This window comes from Hyperolius riggenbachi, chromosome 2 (genome assembly GCF_040937935.1).
Source record: "Hyperolius riggenbachi isolate aHypRig1 chromosome 2, aHypRig1.pri, whole genome shotgun sequence".
Lineage (NCBI taxonomy): Eukaryota > Metazoa > Chordata > Amphibia > Anura > Hyperoliidae > Hyperolius > Hyperolius riggenbachi.
In genome coordinates this window covers 185132423-185152842 of record NC_090647.1, presented here as the reverse complement: position 1 = coordinate 185152842, position 20420 = coordinate 185132423, and the positions used below count along the sequence as shown (strand labels likewise).

At 45.8% G+C, this 20420-nt stretch overlaps 2 long non-coding RNA genes across 4 annotated transcripts in view; one reads left to right on the top strand and one right to left on the bottom strand.

Moving 5' to 3' along the window:
* The window catches only part of LOC137546003 (uncharacterized), a 404443-nt gene that overhangs the window by 248821 nt on the left and 135202 nt on the right, over positions 1-20420 (bottom strand). The window lies entirely within an intron of this gene.
* On the top strand, positions 96-19433 carry LOC137544179 (uncharacterized). Of its 2 annotated transcripts, none has more exons than XR_011025760.1 (5): positions 96-216; positions 5687-5778; positions 9253-9342; positions 18285-18395; positions 18963-19433. It is a non-coding gene; the product is annotated as an uncharacterized lncRNA (long non-coding RNA). The 2 variants fall into 2 exon arrangements; XR_011025761.1 differs by lacking the exon at positions 96-216 and adding an exon at positions 1051-1743.

The window sequence follows — 20420 nt, the reverse complement described above, 5'->3', positions numbered from 1 at the left end:
CAGCAGCGCTGTCATCAAAGAGATGACAGGCACGGCTGTGTGCATTAGGTTGCTAGGCAACAGCAGGAAGCCGACTTCTGCTGTAACGGAACTGGCTTCCTGCAGAGTTGCCTGTGTGTCTGTAGCTGGACTGGACGGGGGAGGCCCTCTCTCAGGCAGCAGTGAAAGGACAGATACGGGACCAGCTGTTGTCATGACTGGGATGAAGCAGATATGGTGGGGGAAGGGGTCTTTGAGCGAGGCAGGCAAATGAGTGTGAATTGCATTGAATAGCTGCATGTGTCTGTGTGCATACTGTGTGTTTAAAGCATGTGTATGTGTAGTGTGTGAGTGTACAGTGTGTATGTGTACAGTGTTTGTGTGTGTGCACAGTGTGTATGTGTACAGTGTGTGTACAGTTTATATGTGTACAGTGTGTGTGTATGTGTACAGTGTGTGTGTGTATGTGTACAGTGTGTGTGTGTATGCGTACAGTGTGTGTGTACAGTGTGTGTATACAGTGTGTATGTGTACAGTGTGTGTGTACAGTGTGTATGTGTACAGTGTGAGTGTGTGTGTGTGTGTGTGTGTGTGTGTGTGTGTGTGTGTGTGTGTGTGTGTGTGTATGTGAACAGTGTGTGTGTGTATGTGTACAGTGTGTGTGTACAGTGTGTGTGTACAGTGTGTATGTGTACAGTGTGTGTGTACAGTGTGTATGTGTACAGTGTGTGTACAGTGTGTGTGTGTGTGTGTCTGTGTGTGTGTGTAGTGTGTGTATGTGTACAGTGTGTGTGTGTGTGTGTATGTGTACAGTGTGTGTGTACAGTGTGTGTGTACAGTGTGTATGTGTACAGTGTGTGTGTACAGTGTGTATGTGTACAGTGTGTGTGTACAGTGTGTGTGTACAGTGTGTGTGTGTGTGTGTGTGTGTGTGTGTGTGTGTGTGTGTGTGTGTGTGTGTGTGTGTAGTGTGTGTATGTGTACAGTGTGTGTATGTGTAGTGTGTGTGTGTGTGTGTGTGTGTGTGTGTGTGTGTGTGTGTGTGTGTGTGTAGTGTGTGTGTACAGTGTGTATACAGTGTGTGTGTGTATGTGTACAGTGTGTGGGTACAGTGTGTATATGGTGTGTGTGTGTGTGTGTGTGTGTGTGTGTGTGTGTGTGTGTGTGTGTGTGTGTGTGTGCACAGTGTGTGTATGTGTACAGTGTGTGTGTGTGTGTGTACAGTGTGTGTACAGTGTGTGTGTGTGTGTGTGTGTGTATGTGTACAGTGTGTGCGTACAGTGTGTGTATGTGTACAGTGTGTGTGTGTGTGTGTGTGTGTGTGTGTGTGTGTGTGTGTGTGTGTGCGTGTGTGTGTTTGTGTGTGTGTGTGTGTACAGTGTGTGTAAACAGTGTGTATATGTGTACAGTGTGTGTGTGTATGTGTACAGTGTGTGTACGATGTGTTTAGCTCCCTCGACATCTTCCCAGTTCCCTCGGTTGTGGTGTTGCCAGCCCTGTAAAGTCTATGACTCGGCTGAGTTACAGACTACTGTGAATGTGCAGTCCTGGCCAGGGCCGGGCCGAGGCAGAGGCAGAAGAGGCACCAGCCTCAGAGCGCTGCACCCTGAGGGCGGATTTCTCATTCCTGGCTGGCCACCGCCTGCCTCCCCTCCCTGCCCGGAACCGATATTACCTACAGTAACGGAAGTCTCCAGCCCCACAACCACCGCCCCCACTGCCATCCGCCACCACCATATGGGTAAGAGGCCACAGGAGCCATAGGTAAGTAATGCCTATTATACCAGCTCCCCCCCCCCAGTGGGACACTGAGGTTGGCTTGTTTACTTTCCGGGGGGGGGGGGGGGCACTTTGGGATCTCTGCCTCTGTTGCTGGAAAACCTCGTTCCGGCACTGGTTAGCAGTGATGAGCCTCTTTTAATCTCAATTAAAGTCATAGATAGTATGTCTAAGAATTGAAATATAAACACTTTGGTGTTCCTGATTTGCATGCTGTTAGAATGAGTGAATAGCTATTAAGACAACACAGGTACCTGTGTGCGGAGGAGCTATGGCAGATTAATCATTTCAGCCCGTGGGGATTTTTCACCTTATGCATCAGAGCAATTTTCACCTCCCATTCATTCGCTAATAACTTTATCACTACTTAACACAATTTATTGATCTATATCTTGTTTTTTCCGCCACTAATTAGGCTTTCTTTGGCTGGTACATTTTGCTAAGAATTATTTTTTTAACAGGATTAATAAGAAAAAAATGGAAAAAAATTCATTATTTCTCAGTTTTGATCTATTATAGCTTTAAAATAATCTATGCTACCATAATTAAAACCTATGTATTTTATTTGCCCATTTGTCTCAGTTATGACACCATTTAAATGTTGTCCCTATCACAATGTATGGCGCCAATATTTTATTTGGAAATAAAGGTGCATTTTTTCCGCTTTGCGTCCATCACTATTTACAAGCGTATTATTTTAAAAATGTTCGCAGTATACCCCCTTCAATTGCATATTTAAAAAGTTCAGACCCTTAGGTAACTATTTATGTATTTTTTTGTTTTATTTAATTGTAATTTTTTTTCCATTAAAAAATTTATTTGGGTAACATTTTGGTGTGGGAAATAAACAGTTAATTTTTAATGTTATTAAATGTGTAAATTGTAATGTAAAAAATATGTAGATGTAGTTTTACTTTTTGGCCACAAGATGGCACCTTGAGTTTATTTTTTTCTCCTTGTGCTTCTCGATCACCGGAAGCACAAGGAGCACGGGGACACTTTTTTTTTGCAGAAAGACTGAAGCCTCTAGTAGGAGCGCTTCGGTTTTTCTGCTGGGGACACGGATCGGTGATCGGGAACCATGTTCCCGTTCACTGATCCCAGGGCTACCGGAGGACAGCACGGGGGCGCGTCCGCTATTGCGCACGGGAGCGCGCTGAAGTGCGGTCCTCAGCAGAGCAGCCCCCTGGACGTGAACGTCACGTCCGGGCGGCAGAAATGGTTAAAGGACCACTATCACAAAAAATACAAATACATATATATGAAACATACATTTCGCCCAGAGTAAAATGCACTACACATTTTATTTTTTTTCCTTTGTTGCTGTCACTTACTATAGGTAGTAAAAACCCTGACAGATCTGAATATTTTGGCAGTTGGACTAATCAATTTCAGTTCAGTAAGTTCTTCTGTAAATAAAAAAAATAACTGAGGATCCCATATGAGGAGATGGACTAGTTCAAAATCTGACAGATCTGTCAGATGGTGACTGCAACACAAGGGAAAAAAGAAGATTGACTTCTGTGCCTCTGTCTATAGATTTCCACCCGCTGACCACTGCATTTATTTCTTCCAAGTGATAAATGGATGTTTGTCTCATGTTAAATCCTTTAAGAAATGAGAGTAAAGCATAAATGCACTATGATCCAAACTTACAAAAAAACATATTTTTAAGACAAAGTTTTAAAGCATTCTTGATAGATTGCTTTTAACATATCCTCTGACAAATAGTCTTGTAGTCTTACTTCATTTATGCAGTAAGGATCCTTCGTGGGACAATGGAAAGGTATTGCTCACAGATCTATCACAGCATGATAGCTGTCAGCTAGAGTTTCCATCTTCCAAATATAAAAATATATTACACTGCTAGATGATCAAACAGCCTATCCCAACCCATTAAAATACCAAATGAACAAAAGACAAAGTTCACTTAGCTGAGCCTTCAGAAATGTAATCATAGTATCATCATGGCAGCAATCGGGGGCAGCACGGTGGCGTAGTGGTTAGCACTCTTGCCTTTCAGTGCTGGGTCCCTGGTTTGAATTCCAGCCTGGACAACATCTGCAAGGAGTTTGTTTGTTCTTCCCGTGCAGGGCCGGGCCGGGCCGAGGCAGAGGCGAGAGAAGCTCCAGCCTCAGGGCGCAGTGTAGGAGGGGGATGCAGGGAGGGGCTGCGGCAGAGGCAAGAGAGGCTCCAGCCTCAGGGCACAGTGTAGGAGGGGCGCACAACTCAGTCAGCTATCATTCCACTATTGTGTTTGAAGCTGAGAGAAATAAGAAAAGGGGATACATGGCAGTGACTGCAAGCCAGATAACTAGAGATTAAGGTGTAGGGGGGCGCCTCTTATTCTAATAGCAATCAGTGTGTGACGGCTAGGGTGGGGGGGATGGAGGGGCGCACTTTGGTGTCTCAGCCTTGGGTGCTGGAGGACCTTGTCCCGGCTCTGTTCCCGTGTCTACATGGGTTTCCTCTAGACACAGTTTCCTCACACATTCCAAAAACATAAAGATAAGTTAATTGTCTTTCCCCTAAATTGTCCCTAGACTATGATACATACACTACACAATACATACATAGATATATGACTATGGTAGGGACTAGAATAGAGGCTGAATAGAGTACTGGTTAAGGGCTCTGCCTTTGACATGGGAGACCAGGGTTCGAATCCTGGCTAGGGTCAGTACCTATTCAGTAAGGAGTTCAAGGCAAGACTCCCTAACACTGCAGGGTGGCCTCCTGAGCGCGTCCCAGTGGCTGCAGCTCTTGAGCGCTTTGAGTCCGACAGGAGAAAAGCGCTATATAAATGTTCGGATTATTATTATTATTATTAGATTGCAAGCCCCTCTGAGGGACAGTTAGTGATTAGACAATATACTCTGTACAGCACTGCGTAATATGTTGACATTTATAAATACTTAAATAAATAGTAATGCATGATGTCTCAGGTAAAGAACGGATCGAACATGGTTGTATTAAGGACAACCTTCCTTTATATTATTAATATACAGCTCAGGAGAGAATAACTACAAATCATGTATCAAGTCCAAAGGCAATATTTTCCTATATTCCCCTTGTAGTGACTCCAAAGGCAGTCATGATAATCTAATCTCCATCCCCCAAATATAAAATATGAACACCGTGCACACAAGAAAAAAAATATATCACATCTGGACTCCCAGAATGTAACTATAGCTCTTGAGAGTAGATATAGCTCTTAGCTGCAAACAGTAGCATGAGGACTTCCTCCAGAATAGGTTACGCCTCCATTGCAGCCCAATTCCAATCACAACGGACTGTCGCCGTTTGGGTCCTTCAGTTGATAACACAGGCACGAGAAGGAGGGGAACTTTCCCCTGTAGAGATTGTGTTCCATGCGGAAATGTTTTGGGTGGTGACTCTGTCCGACACCCTCTGAGTGGAAGAAATTTCCCACTTAAAGGTTTTTTTGACTGTAACTCTAAATTTGTAGTATATTGTATAAAGTGCCCATGTGGGCTATTATATGTGGGCCAAACCACTCAGAGGGTGAAAGACAGGATCTCTGCCCACAAATCCGCGATTAGAAAAAAACGAATGGAACAGGCGGTTTCTGCCCATTTTACTGAAAGGTCACATGGGGTGGCGTCATTACGTTTCCAAGTATTGCAGCAGATTCATAGACCAAGGAGAGGTGGGGATCGTTTAAAACTACTTCTTAAGGCTGAAGCATGGTGGATCAGACAATTGGGGACTTTACACCCCCGGGGTCTAAACCGGGAATATGACCTATTACCTGTAATTTGACTTTATTGACTAATGTAAAGGTTGATCGCCACATTGCAGCCCACTCTATACTTTTTTCACTAATTTTGTCATTTTGATTTTGATGAACCCCTTCATCCCCTTTTTTATAAAGTGTTTTCATTAAAAAATTCCTTTTAATTTTTAGGACGATAAGATGGAAGTACTCCACATCTGGTGAACAATACCTGGATATTCTATTCTGCCTTGCTGTCCCTCAAATGAAACCTAAATGTGGCGGTATGTATGGATGTCCAATATTAGGACCCATGTGTCTATTGGTATTTAATGAGAGCATAAGGCAAAGCAGAAGGGTGCATTCTTCAATGTGGCCACTAGATGGGATTGATTTTATCCATGCGTACATATATGTAGGTGATGCGTAAATTTGTACGCATGATGCTAATGCGGCTTGCGTGAAAATGATGCATCATTTTTTGACGCGTCCAATGCGACCGTTTTTACGCATGAAGATGACGTTTTGAATTGTGATTGGTAAACATGACGTTTTTTACACTCCCAGTTAACGGCTTTTCAAATTTGCCTATCCAGGTATGTGATTGGATGCTTTGGAGTTTGCTTCCAGTTCCCCATCAGGTCCACCTCTGTAGCGATTGGCTATAGCTTAGGGGGGAGGGGTATAAATAGAGTTTAGGCAGGCAATAGTGACATGCTTTCACTTGACAAAGAGCGGTTTATCCGTTCGAAACGGCGACAGTCCGTTGTGATTGGAATTGGGCTGCAATGGAGGCGTAACCTATTCTGGAGGAAGTCCTCATGCTACTGTTTGCAGCTAAGAGCTATATCTACTCTCAAGAGCTATAGTTACATTCTGGGAGTCCAGATGTCATGGCTATTTTTTGTTCACTTTTTTTGTGAATAAATACCCTGCTTTTTAAGAATTGGCAAGTGCTGGTCATCTTTACTTTTTTGCTTGCATTAAGCCTGTATCAGCCATACAGGCTAGACCTGGCACAGCCGTTGAAGCAAGATAGGTGTGCTGTCCAAGAAGTACAAAAAAAAAAAAAAAAAATATCACAGAGAGATCTGCAGCAGCTCTTGCAAAGAACTCACTCAGGAGTCAGGCACGGGAATACCGCTCTGAACTGCAGATTTCCATCCCAAGTCTGACTCGGGATTACTGCTAAGGAGTAGGGTTGCCAGGTCGGCTGATGGAGAAAACCGGACAGGGGGTGGAGTTAGGGGTGGAGTTAGGGGCGGAGTCAGAAGCACACTTTTATGTAGAGTGGGGCTAAGCAATGGGCTTTTTTTAAAAAAAAATTATAGTATTTATATCGCACTGACATCTTCTGCAGCACATTACAGAGTACATAGCCATGTCACTAACTGTCCTCACCAGTAGTACTGGTCCAGTGCACATAAGAGACAGTTTTTCACCAGTAACTGCACATAAGAGACAGCTTTTCACCAGTAAATGCACATTATAAGAGACACCTTTTCGCCAGTAAATGCACATAATAAGAGACAGCTTTTCCCCAGTAAATGCACAAGAGACAGCTTTTCACCAGTAAATGCACATAATAAGATACAGCTTTTCACCAGTAAATGCACATAATAAGAGACAGCTTTTCACCAGTAAATGCACAAAAGAGACAGCTTTTCACCACTAAATGCACATAATGACAAACAGCCAGTGTTCCCAGTATATGTAGCCAGGGATATATGTGCCCAGTATATGTAGCCAGGGGGTATATATGTCCCAGTATATGTAGGCAGGGGTGTAAATGTCCCAGTATACGTAGGCAGGGGTATATATGTCCCAGTATATGTAGCCAGGGGGTATATGTGCCCAGAATAGGTAGCCAGGGGCTATATGTGCCCAGAATAGGTAGCCAGGGGCTATATGTGCCCAGAATAGGTAGCCAGGGGCTATATGTGCCCAGAATAGGTAGCCAGGGGCTATATGTGCCCGGAATAGGTAGCCAGGGGCTATATGTGCCCGGAATAGGTAGCCAGGGGGTATATGTGCCCGGAATAGGTAGCCAGGGGGTATATGTGCCCGGAATAGGTAGCCAGAGGGTATATGTGCCCGGAATAGGTAGCCAGGGGGTATATGTGCCCGGAATAGGTAGCCAGGGGGTATATGTGCCCAGAATAGGTAGCCAGGGGCTATATGTGCCCAGAATAGGTAGCCAGGGGCTATATGTGCCAGAATAGGTAGCCAGGGGGTATATGTGCCCGGAATAGGTAGCCAGGGGGTATATGTGCCCGGAATAGGTAGCCAGGGGCTATATGTGCCCAGAATAGGTAGCCAGGGGCGGGGGGAAGGGGGGCAATCTCCCCCCCCCTTCTTCCCTCACCTTAGGGTGCTGTCTCTCTCCCCCGCTGTCTCCTCCAATATTGATGTGTAGGCTGGCGGGTGGCTGTGGGCGGAACTTACCTCTGTGTCGCAGGCGCCGGAAGTTCGGGTCCCGCAGCCGCTGAGTTTCGACTCAAAAAAGATCCGGATCAAAGATCCGAATCATTCATGAGCCGGACAACACTATTCAGACTGATAGTGTTGTCCGGCTCATGAATGAGATTCTCAGCGGCTGCGGGACCCGAACTTCTGGCGCTGGAGCGACACAGAGGTAAGTTCCGCCTGCAGCCACTCGCCAGCCCTGCACATCATATTGGAGGAGACAGCGGGGGAGAGAGAGCACCCTAAGGTGAGGGAAGGGGGGGGAGATTGCCCCCCTTCTCCACCGCTGCTCCCAGCTCTCTCTCTGCTGCGCTGTTCTCCTCCTGCGCTGCGGGGGGGCTCTAAAACCGGACAACTTAATTGTCCGGTTTAGCATGTTTTTTTACACTGGACACAGCGCACAAAAACCAGACTGTCCGGTGTAAAACCGGACACCTGGCAACCCTACTAAGGAGGCTAAATCATAATAATAATTAAAAGGAATTAATTATCTCTAATATCAATATACAACTAAATACAGTGCATTTTTTAATTCTATTATAGTAAATTTGCATCAACCATTTAGGACCACAGGCTTAAACCCCCTCCCCCCAGTGACCAGGCCATTTTTTACAAAATAGGTCACTGAAGCTTTAAGGCCTTGCTGCAGGGCCGTCACACTGATCCCCCCCCCCCCTTTTGCCCACCAACACCAAAGCCGATCGGTGTGATGCGGCCGGCTAGTAGTTAATTATCACTGTGTAACTTTATGTGTATTGCACATCTGTACTTCTGCAGGAGATGCACAGCTGTAATGTTGGAGTCCTAATCACAAAGGGTCAGTCTCTTTCAGCCTCACATGAGTAAATTAAAATAATTCCCCCACTCAACAAAAGTTTGGTGGAGCACCGCATAACTGGGGGTGGCAATCTTCTGGAGGTCATACAACATGTGGGGCACCATGACACTGCTTTCCATAACAGAGCAGCCTCTATTACCTTCCCATCGAATAACAAGCGTGCCCACCATGACACATTGCCTCACCCTAATAACATTTACCATCTCACCACAGAGTAGCCATGTCTTAAAAAAATATAGATATATCCCGCTGTATCACCAGGTTCCCCCAGTAGTGCCAGTTTTTCCTGTATATCCATGCACCTTGAGTAAAGCCGAACCATATTTATAGATATAGAGGTCTATAACAGAGATGGGGAGGTCCAATAGTCTAGAACTCTGCCACATAGACACTCACAGTCAAGATAAACTATGTTTAACTCCCAAGGTAATTAAATAGACTTTCATATTTGTAGGTGCCTATATGGAGTCCAGTGGCCTGGCTGTGTTGGTCCCATGAAACTTTTTCTGTAGTGTGATGCATGCATGGAGCAGGATCACTGTAGGTAAGAATTACATAGAGGGCATATTTTAAAGATAAACTGACTTGCAGAAAATGTTTAATTTTTTTGTCATAAAATATACATTTATAAAATATAAATATGTATTTAAATAGCATTAGCAATGCATGGCAGAAATGGTTAATAGGAGTATGACTGTTGGATAGTTCTGCTACTGGTAATAGATGGATGTAGCATGGATGGATATAGTTGTTCCAGGGCTGCATGGGTAACCAGCAGATGACTACTCTAAGCAGTAAATGCTAAGGACCGGACGCCAAAAATACAGAGGAAAATTATGTTTTTGTAAAAAAAAATATACAACCAAACACTTTAGTTTCAATGGACAAAAAATAAATAAATATCAAGGCAAATGCAAGGATCAAACCAGGGTTGAGGCAGCAGAGGAAGTTTAGGACACAGATCAGGTACAGGCCCAGAGCTCCGCAACATACACAGGGTTGATCCATGGAATATTCTGGGCTGGCAAACCCCCAGTGGAAGGAGCAGTTCTTATAAAGAAAGTGTATAGGTGGTATATGAATCATTCTCAGACTAATGAGGTACACCTGTAGGTGTACGATATGTCAGTGATTAGAGCTCCTGGTAGCACTTGAAGGGAAAACGGGTAGATTTTCATGATTGCAGAACTCGAATTTGAAGAGTGATACTGCTCCCGAATTCGAATGTAACCGAATAGTCACTCTCGAATTTGGCCATGATCACAGATGTTAACGCGTGATCTCGAATTCGGCTTCGGTATCCAGGGGATGATGTCATTGGGCCAATCAGAAGGCCACCAGCCAAGGTCCTAGCAACCAATCAGAGGAGGGGAGCCTGGCCCTCCCCTCCTCTATATAAGGCGGTGGACATCTTAGGGAGCGTGTCCTTGCCTGTGACTCTGCGGTACTGAGAGCATCTCCAGTGCTGCTGTGTGTCTTGGCAAGTGCTTTTCAACTGTTTAACACACCGTTTACCTCCTAATCACATTCTTAACACCTTTATTGTACTCATTTATAGATAGCTAGTGATTTGATTGTTATAGTTCAGTCAGCTAGTGTAGTGTATATACTGTATACTGTGCTAGGCTAGTGTTAGGTCTGTGTGCAGGCTAGGCCTGCTAGCCTAGGTAGCCTTAGCCTACTAGCTTAGGTAGGTTACGGGATTATTGTTAGTTGTGTACTAGTACTAGTTTAGTTAATTTGTACTGTTAGTCTGTGAGTTTAATAGCTTCAGTACTGTGTTAGTTACTGTACAGGCCAGCATCTGTTGTGATCTGTGACTGGCTGTGTGTCATCTGCCCGACCCTATTGATTGCATCCGTGTGTGACAAACTTTTATTGTCACTGTCTGACTGTCACACGAGTTATTTATCGTCTACTACACTACTACTAGGGGTTATAGTTAGTTGTTACCTACATACTAGTTTACTTAATTTGTACTGCTAGTCTGTGAATTTATTTGGGCCTGCAGGCTTCACTACTACTGTTTAATAGTTACTTCACAGACCAGGCCAGCATCTGTTGTGATCTGTGACTGTCATCTGCCCGACCCTATTGATTGCGTACGTGTGTGACAGACTTTTATTGTCACTGTCTGACTGTCACACGAGTTAGTTATCGACTACTACACTACTACTAGGGGTTATAGTTAGTTGTTACCTATGTAGTAGTTTACTTAATTTGTACTGCTATAGTCTGTGAGTTTATTTAGTGCCGCAGGCTTCACTACTAGTCTACTACTGTGTGATAGTTGCTTCACAGGCCAGTGGCCACTAGGCCAGGCCAGCATCTGTTGTGATCTGTGACTGTCATCTGCCCAACCCTATTGATTGCGTCCATGTGTGACAGACTTTAATTGTCACTATCTGACTGTCACATGAGTTAGTTATCGACTACAACACTACTACTAGGGACTATAGTTATTTGTTACCTACGTACTAGTTTACTTAAAGGGGGACTGTATGGAGGTCGGGGGAAAATGAGCTGAACTTACCCGGGGCTTCTAACGGTCCCCCGCAGACATCCTGTGTTGGCGCAGCCGCTCACCGATGCTCCGGCCCCGCCTCCGGTTCACTTCTGGAATTTCTGACTTTAAAGTCAGAAAACCACTGCGCCTGCGTTGCCGTGTCCTCAATCCCGCTGATGTCCTCAAGAGCGCACAGCGCAGGCCCAGTATGGTCTGTGTCTACGCAGTACACTCCTGGTGACATCAGCGGGAGCGAGGACACGGCAACGCAGGCGCAGTGGTTTTCTAACTTTAAAGTCAGAAATTCCAGAAGTGAACCGGAGGTGGGGCCGGAGCATTAGGGAGTGGCTGCGCCCAACACAGGATGTCTGCGGGGGACCATTAGAAGCCCCGGGTAAGTTCAGCTCATTTTCCCCCGACCCCCCTACAGTATCCCTTTAATTTGTTCTGCAATAGTCTGTGAGTTTATTTAGTGCCGCAGGCTTCACTACAACTGTGTAATAGTTACTTCACAGACCAGGCCAGCATCTGTTGTGATCTGTGACTGTCATCTGCCTGACCCTATTGATTGCGTCCGTGTGTGACAGACTTTTATTTGTCACTGTCAGTCACACGAGTTAGTTATCGACTACTGTAAACTACACTACTGTTAGTACTACTACTATAAAAAATAAATAAATTGCACAATGACTGACAGAGGTAGAGGGCGAGGCACCACCAGGAGAGGCAGCGCCATTGCTGCAGCCACTGGCAGCACCTGCAGGTCTGTGACTGGTCCGCCACCAGCCACTGACCGCAGAGTTGTGGAGGAGGGAGCAGAGGCGCAGCAGCAGCGTGTTGCGCCCATCTTTGAGACGGGTCGTCGCCCCCAGCCCATTGCGGAGAGTCAGGCACAGGCTGTCGTGGAAATGATGGCGGAGCAGCAAGCCACCATTTCCAGCCCGACCTCCAGCACCAGCAAGACCAATGCCACCAGTGCCACCACCAGCACTCCGGTCAGCAGGCCTTCACCACCGATTGAGGTCACGTCGACCCCAGCGAACAGCCTGCCCTCACTGAGCTCGCTCTTCACCACAGGGACCGCAAGTGTTTTGAGGGATGTTGTGGAACAGTTTGAGGAGGAGATGATGGGGGCATGCAAGGAGGAGGAGGAGGAGTATGTGGTGGAGGAGTTTGTTGTTGGTGCACAACAACCAAAATTTCATGAGGAGGAGGAGGGGCCTGATGTAGGGGATGTTGGGGTAGAGGAGTTGGTTGAGGGCTCAGAGGAGATGTTTGGGGATGATGATGATGATGATGAGGTGGGGGACCGTCCCTATGTGCCACCACCACAGTTGGGTGAAGGCAGGTCATCATCGGAGGAGGAGACATCTCTGGCACAGAGGCACGGCAGCAGCATGGCGGCCAGCACAGGGCATGGAAGGCAGGAGCCACAGCCTGCTGCTTCAACTGCTACCACCACCCGCACCAAAGCTCCTCCAAGCAAAGGGAAAAACACAGCCCTCCAAAGGCAAAAAACCTCCCCAGCCCTCAAGCTTGAAGGGCAAGTTGAAATCCCCAGTCTGGCGGTACTTCACTGTGTGCATTGACGACAAGACCTGTGCCAGTTGCGGTGCCAGCCTGAGCAGAGGTCGCGATCTGAACAAGTTAGGTACCTCGTGCCTGCAGACCCACTTGGAGATCAAACATTTTCAGGAATACAGTGAGTTTCTGAAGCTGAAGGACAGTGGCGCAGGCAGTGGTCAGAGCCAGACAGCCACTGCACAGACTTCAGCAGCAGCAGCAGCAGCATCCCACCCTCCTGCTCATTCAGCATCAGCAGCAGGAGCATAGAAACTCACTGCTTCCGCCCCCGGGCAGCCAGTCCTCAGTGGCCTCATCTGCTCCCTCCACAGTCGCCTCCTCAACCTCCCGTGCAGGTAAACGCTGCCAGACCCAGCTCAGCAAGTCCTTTCCCGGTGTGACCAAGGTTCTGCCTCCCACCAACAGGCGCATCCGGGTGCTGAACGGGTTGCTTGTCTGGGCCATGTGCACCCAGCTCCTGCCATACTCCTTTGTGCAGGAGGGGAGTGACATGAGAACGCTCCTACAGTGCGTGAGTGGCAAATCCCAAGCTGCCACTACTTCTCCTGCGCGGCGATCCCAGCACTGCACCGCTTTGCTATGGGGAACGTGGGCCACTCGCTCGATCACGCCGTGAGTGAGCGGATCGACGTCACCATGGATTCAGTGCTGCAGTGGTGCAAGGGTGGAGAGAGGAGGAAGAGACACAGGGGCCAGATGAGGAGGACAGCGAACTTGAGGCCACTGACCCTGATGTCTCTGCTGGATGGACCACCCTGTTCCCCATGGCAGCGCACATGCTGCCGTGCCTGCGCACAGACCACAGGGTGAAGCAGATGCGTGCTCAGAAGGACGTCTGCATCAGCATGATCCTGGACCAACGGCTGAAGGGGAAGGTGGGTCAGTTCCTGCCTGCTGGAGACACTGAGCAGCGAACAAGGGAGTTGCAGCAGATCCTTGTTCGGCGATTGGAGGAAGCCTTCCTCCTAGCCATCCACCCCCTCTGTACCTGTCCAGCCAGCACAGCAGCCGGTGCCTGCAGCCAGCAGCAGCATCAGGCACCCAGGAGACCTGCTGTCCTTGACAAAGGCACTCTACATGACGGTAGAGCAGCCGAGAGAGGAGGTGCGTGCAGCAGCATCCTCCTCTCAAAGTCACAGCCAGCGCCTGACCCGGATAGTGGCCGACTACATGGGGTCCTTCAGTGGGCTTGACACCGACGAGGAGCCTGTGGACCCCTTGGAGTACTGGGTAGAGCGCTTGCAGATCTGGAGTGAGCTGGCGCAGTACACCCTGAAAGTCCTGTCTTGCCCCCTTCCAGCGTGCTGTCCGAGAGGTGCTTCAGTGTGGCCGGTGGCGTGCTCATGGAGAAGCCCTCTCATCTGTCCCCAGAGTCCGTGGACAGACTGACATTCCTGAAGGTCAACCAGGCCTGGATTGAAGGCACGTTCCAGGCCCTTGTTGTCGGCGACAGGAGGACATGAGGTGCCTGGGAATTATTGTGACAACATCAACCTTCAGTCCCCTGCTATTTTGGCCTGGTTTTTCTGTAGGTGCTGTGGTACCAACGCTAGGTACCATGGCCCTTTACATTGCCTGCTGCCACACGTCACTCCTCCTCCTCTTCTTCCTGCTGCTGTATTTAACCTCCTGCTGTCTGAGTTCCCACCACCTGGGTCCACAGAATTATGCGCTGCTGCCATGTGCCACTAGCTATTACGCCACTACAATAGCTACATTTTGTTGTAAAAAATATATATTTCTGAGGTGTCTGGGTTGAAAACTGTGCTGTCCCAGTTGTGTATTGGACACAATGTGGGCTTCACGACTGCTGTCCGGAACCTCCTGCTTTTGGTGTTTATTTACAGCCGTGGTACCAACTGCTGCTGTATTTAACCTCCTGCTGTCTTTGTTCCCACCGCCAGGGTCCACAGAATTATGCGCTTCTACCATGCGCCACTAGCTATTACGCTACTACAATAGCTACATTTTTTGGTAAAAAAAATAAAAATTGTGAGGTGTCTGGGTTGAAAACTGTCCCAGTTGTGTGTATTGGACACAATGTGGGCTTCACGACTGCTGTCTAGAACCACCTGCTGTTGCTGTTTATTTACAGCCATGGTACCAACATTAGGTGCCATGGCCCATTACATTGCCTGCTGCCACATATCACTCCTCCTCCTTCTGCTGCTGCTGTATTTAACCTCCTGCTGTCTGTGTTCCCACCTCCAGGGTCCACAGAATTATGCGCTGCTGCTATGCGCCGCTAGCTATTACGCCACTACAATAGCAACATTTTGTTGTAAAAAAAATATTTTTGAGGTGTCTGGCTTGAAAACGGTGTTGTCCCAGTTGTGTACTGGACACAATGGGCTCGATTCACAAAGCGGTGCTAACCCAGTTAGAGACTTTAGGCGTGATAACCATTTTTATCATGCCTAAACTCAGTTTAGGCATGATAAGTTTAGGCATGATAAGTTTAGGCATGCTAAGTTTAGATAAGTTTAGATCGCATGCAAAGTCCCGCACGCAAAGCAGCGCCATTAAACTCTATGCAAAGTGCACCAGACTTTGCTAGCGCAAAACTTTTGATCAGCTGTGCACTGCGGTGCTAACCCAGTTGGTGCTTAAACTTATCACGCCTAAAAACTTATCACACCTAAACTTATCACACCTAAACTTATCATGCCTAAACAGAGTTTAGGCGTGATAAAGGGCTTTTCACCAGGGTGCTAACTGTTAGCACTGCTTTGTGAATCAGGCCCAATGTGTGCTTCACGACTGCTGTCCGGAACCTCCTGCTGTATGGTGTTTATTATGACAGCCGTGGTACCAACGCTAGGTGCCATGGCCCGTTACATTGCCTGCTGCCACACATCACTCCTCCTCCTCCTCCTGCTGCAGCTGCTGTATTTAACCTCCTGCTGTCTGTGTTCCCACCACCAGGGTCCACAGAATTATGCACTGCTGCCATGCGCCACTAGCTATTACGCCACTACAATAGCTACATTTTGTTGTAAAAAATATATATTTCTGAGGTGTCTGGGTTGAAAACTGTGCTGTCCCAGTTGTATTGGACACAATATGGGCTTCATGACTGCTGTCCGGAACCTCCTGCTGTATGGTGTTTATTATTACAGCCGTGGTACCCACGCTAGGTGCCATGGCCTGCTACATTGCCTGCTGCCACACGTCACTCCTCCTGCTGCTGCATTTAACCCCCTGCTGTCTGTGTTCCCGCCGCCAGGGTCCACAGAATTATGCACTGCTGACATGCGCCACTAGCTATTACGCCAAAAATTTAGCTATGCTGTTGAAGAAATTTTTTTACAACAGTTGAGTTCTGTAAGGGAAAAAACATTAAGTTGGGTAAAAGAGGAAGAATATGAACACACACAAAAAAAAAAAAAGATGGTGGTGAAGAAGAAGAATACAAAGAAGAATAACCAGGTGAAGAAGAAGAAGAAGAACCAGGGGAAGAAAAAGAAGAAGAAGAGCCAGGTGAAGAAGAAGAAGAAGAAGATGAACCAGGTGAAAAAAAAGAAGAAGAAGAACCAGGTAAAGAAAAAGAAGAAGAACCAGGTGAAGAAGAAGAAGAACAAGAAGAAGAAGAACCAGGTGAAGAAGAACCAGATGATGATGATGATGATGATGATGATGATGAAGAAGAACCAGATGATGAAAAAGACGAAGAAGAAGAACCAGATGATGATGAAGAAGAAGAACCAGATGATGAAGAAGAAGACTAAGAAGAAACAGGTGAAGAAGAAAATGAATAACCAAGTGAGGATGAACTAGAAGAAGAAGAAGAACCAGGTGAAGAAGAAGAAGAAAAAACAGGTGCCAGTGAAGAAGAAGATGATGAAGATGATGGTGATGAAAGAAGATAGTAAAACAGAAAAAGAAGACGGTGAATAAAAAGATGGAGAGAAGAAAAAGAAGAAGGTGAAGACGGGGAAGAAGAATAAACAAGAAATACAGAAAAAAAGTTTTCCATCAATTTTTTTTATTACACCTATTTAATTGTGATTTCCCTTTAAAAAAAATGCTTTAAGGCTATCCGAATACGTGATCACGACTATTACCCGAATTCAATTACCGATTACATCTCAAATTCGAATTCGGATTGAATTCTATGGTCGTGATCACGGCCGAATCCGAATTTGACCCAGACCCGAATTTGAATGTACTCGAATCGAATTTGGGTACATTTGAGCATGACTGACTGCAAGTGCTCATAAACTCAGTAATGGGTCACCAGCTGGTGAACAGTGGAAGCTCGTTACAGTTCAGGCACACACTACCAGCAGGAAAAACATAGTACTGTGCAATTCCTAACATCGGTAATACAGAACATGTTTTTATGACAGGGTGCTGCACCAATACTAACAATGGTTATGTAGAGCATGTTTCCCACACAGATAATCATGGCTGGATAGAGCAAAGTAGAGTGAGCAAAAGGATGTGTTACACAATGTGAGGATAGAGGTGATACAGGTACAGGTCCAAGTACAGATACAAGTTCATGGTAGAGGTGGTCCCCCCAAAAATTACAAGCAGTGGATTGAGGTGGTAGAGCTGTAGATACAGGTACATAATGAAGACACTGTAGCTGTTTCTACAGATACATACAAAGTGTAGGTGGTCAAGATGCAAATACAGGTAAAAGGTGTAGCTGATTCAGGTGCTGATACAGGTACAGTGTTGTATTAGGAGGCTAGATGCAGCGCAGAAGGATATAATACAGCTGTAAATGCAGAACTGGGTGTGGGACATGGAAAAGGTGGTGTGGTGTCGTGTATGACAGTGCAGATCCTGGGCACATTTCATACAGCAAAGACAAGACCAGAATGCTCTTAGTGGAACAGCTGTAGCTAGGATATGGGTGATAGACATAATAGCAAGATATGATTCAAGTTTTGTAAACATCAATGTTTTCTGCGGCAGCAGAACTACAGAGCAAAGAATTGCTCCAATCCACAGTAGAAGAGTGGCCTGCTGCAGTGCCAAGTTGGCAAAGCTATACCATGATTACAGTGGTATAGGCTGATTAAGTGGTGGCTGCAAGTTTCTGACAGAAGAGTTAGCAAGTCATACACTTTGATCTTTTTTCAAATGTGTTAACTTCTCAAGCTACCAAGGGGGAGAAACCAACCATGGTGTCACATTAGCATTGCCTAGTGACAGGAAGCAGAGCTGGGACAAGGTCCTCCAGCACCCAAGGCTAAGACACCAAAGCGCGCCCCTCCATCCCTCCCACCCCCAGGCATCACACACTGATTGCTTTTAGACTAGGAGGCTTCCCAGCCCCCCCCCCCCCCCTACACACATACACACACCTTAATCTCTAGTTATCTGGCTTGCAGTCACTGCTATGTATCCGCTTTTCTTATTTCTCTCTGCTTCAAACACAATAGGGGAATGATAGCTGAGTGAGTTGTGCGCCCCCTCCTACATTGCGCACTGAGGCTGGAGCCTCTCCTGCCTCTGCCTCAGCCCAGCCCTGACAGGAAGGCTAAACCCTCAAGGTAAGTCCCATAAGTTCTTCAGGGTGGTAGACCTGGGACTGAAGGTGAGTGTTTTGGGCAGCAAATTTATAGCAAACAATAGCAGAATCACTACCCTGTTTATCCACATGTTCAGGTAGGGTGGAAATGCTCCAGATTACCAAATTCCATTAAAAAAGGAGATGAACAGGCTGGCCATATACTTTTATATTTTCAGTCCAAACAATCGCCTCTCTGATCAGAATCGATTCAGAGAGAAATTCATTCCTACCATGCAGCACATTGATTTTCAATAGATATCCTGACATAATCTATTGAAAATCAATTGAACTGAGGTGTTGCACTGTTTCATGTTAGTTATTGATTTGATTGGGTCTTTGTAGGCTCAATTACAAATACGATGTCACTGGCTTAGGCTTTATATTTTTCTTGTGGACTCGTGCGCTAGTATCCCAAACCATAGTTCTTGTGAAGTTACTTTACCACCAGAGTACCGATTTGATATATTATGTAAGCTGTATAATTTGGAGGATTTTTAGCAAACATTATTTTAACAACTTATCTTGTTCTCCTACATGCACTGTATAGGAGCATTATTACCTACAGAATGGCCTGTTGAAGACAAGTGATGGCTCACCCTGCTGCTGCTCAAAGTCCCGGTGGCGTCAAATACTATTTCCCCTCCGAGTCATAACAACTCAAAGGGAGAAGTAATTGAAGGTCCAGCAATTACTAAGACCCCGAATTACTCTAACGTGCCTCGCTTTACTGCTATAGCAGAGCCCACCTTTGGCAAGTACCGAAACCATCTGCTTCACCTGCTGAAAAGAACTGATCGTTCCCAGGTATATGGGAGAAAAAGGAACAAGGCATCCAGCTATCTGTAGCTGACAAGAGAACAGGGAGTTTGGGGATTTCTGAATTTAAAAGTGTAGACCAAACATATATCCACAATTTCATAGAAGTGACATTTCAAGCAACAGTAAATTTTACTAATTCCCATCACCTGGAAAAGTGAAAATGAAAGATAATTTTTAATAAAATTAAATTATAACGTGACCTGTATAGCTGCTCATATGTTTTATAGCCGTTTTCCACCATCTACCAGTGTCCAAAATATCTTTTATTGGGTGAAATGATTCTGTATTATAACACACTAATTTAAAGGGAAAAAAATAAATAAATAACACACCGGTGACAAAAATAATTTTCCTCTGAAATTCCAGCTTCACAACAGATAGCATTCCCGACCTTTTGTGCTGTATTCAGCAAGCCTAATTAGTGAAGTGAAAACAGAGCTGGAAAAAAAAATTGAATGCCAGGAGCTAATGGCGTGCAAAGTGTAGGTCACCCTCTGTAAGTACGATTGTTGTTCCATACACCTTGTTTGAGGGACTCAAGTTCCTCTCATTGTTTTCACAACATTAACTTTTTTATAGCAGTATTGTCAGCCAGATGTATTTAAGGATGAAACTATTAGGGACACAATGGGTGAATTAATGTCATGAAGACTGCTGCTGAAAGCTCATCAATTTTTGATATGCCACTCAGACAAATGAAACATAAGCCACCCTGAACAAGGGGACCTTTTGACACTTCAAAGGAAACCCCTATGGGTGGTTTCCTCTTGAAGCCTCACTAAACTGGCTCGATCTCCCCAGCTGGAAACTGCCAATGTCTCATTAACCCCTAAACAGGCTCGGCATGAGATGTTCGTCTCAGCTATAATTATGCCATGCGCCCCTGTTATGCTGATGTGAATTGCAACACTGTCGCTGGCACATAATAAACATCTCTCCTAATTGAAAAGCAGATTAGAGTCTTGTGTTAATTAGCCAAAAAGCCCGCCTACTTGCATGCATTATGATTGCCTGTTAAATACTGAGGATGTTGAAATCCCTCAGAAAGACAAGACAGACTTAATTGCAATAACCTGCAAATTAAGTTTAATTTACTTTAAATTTACCGGTTTAGCTGGCTCATTTGATGGTGTTAATGTTCTAGCAAATTAATTATCCGAATTAGTCATGCCTGATGGAGTTTTTC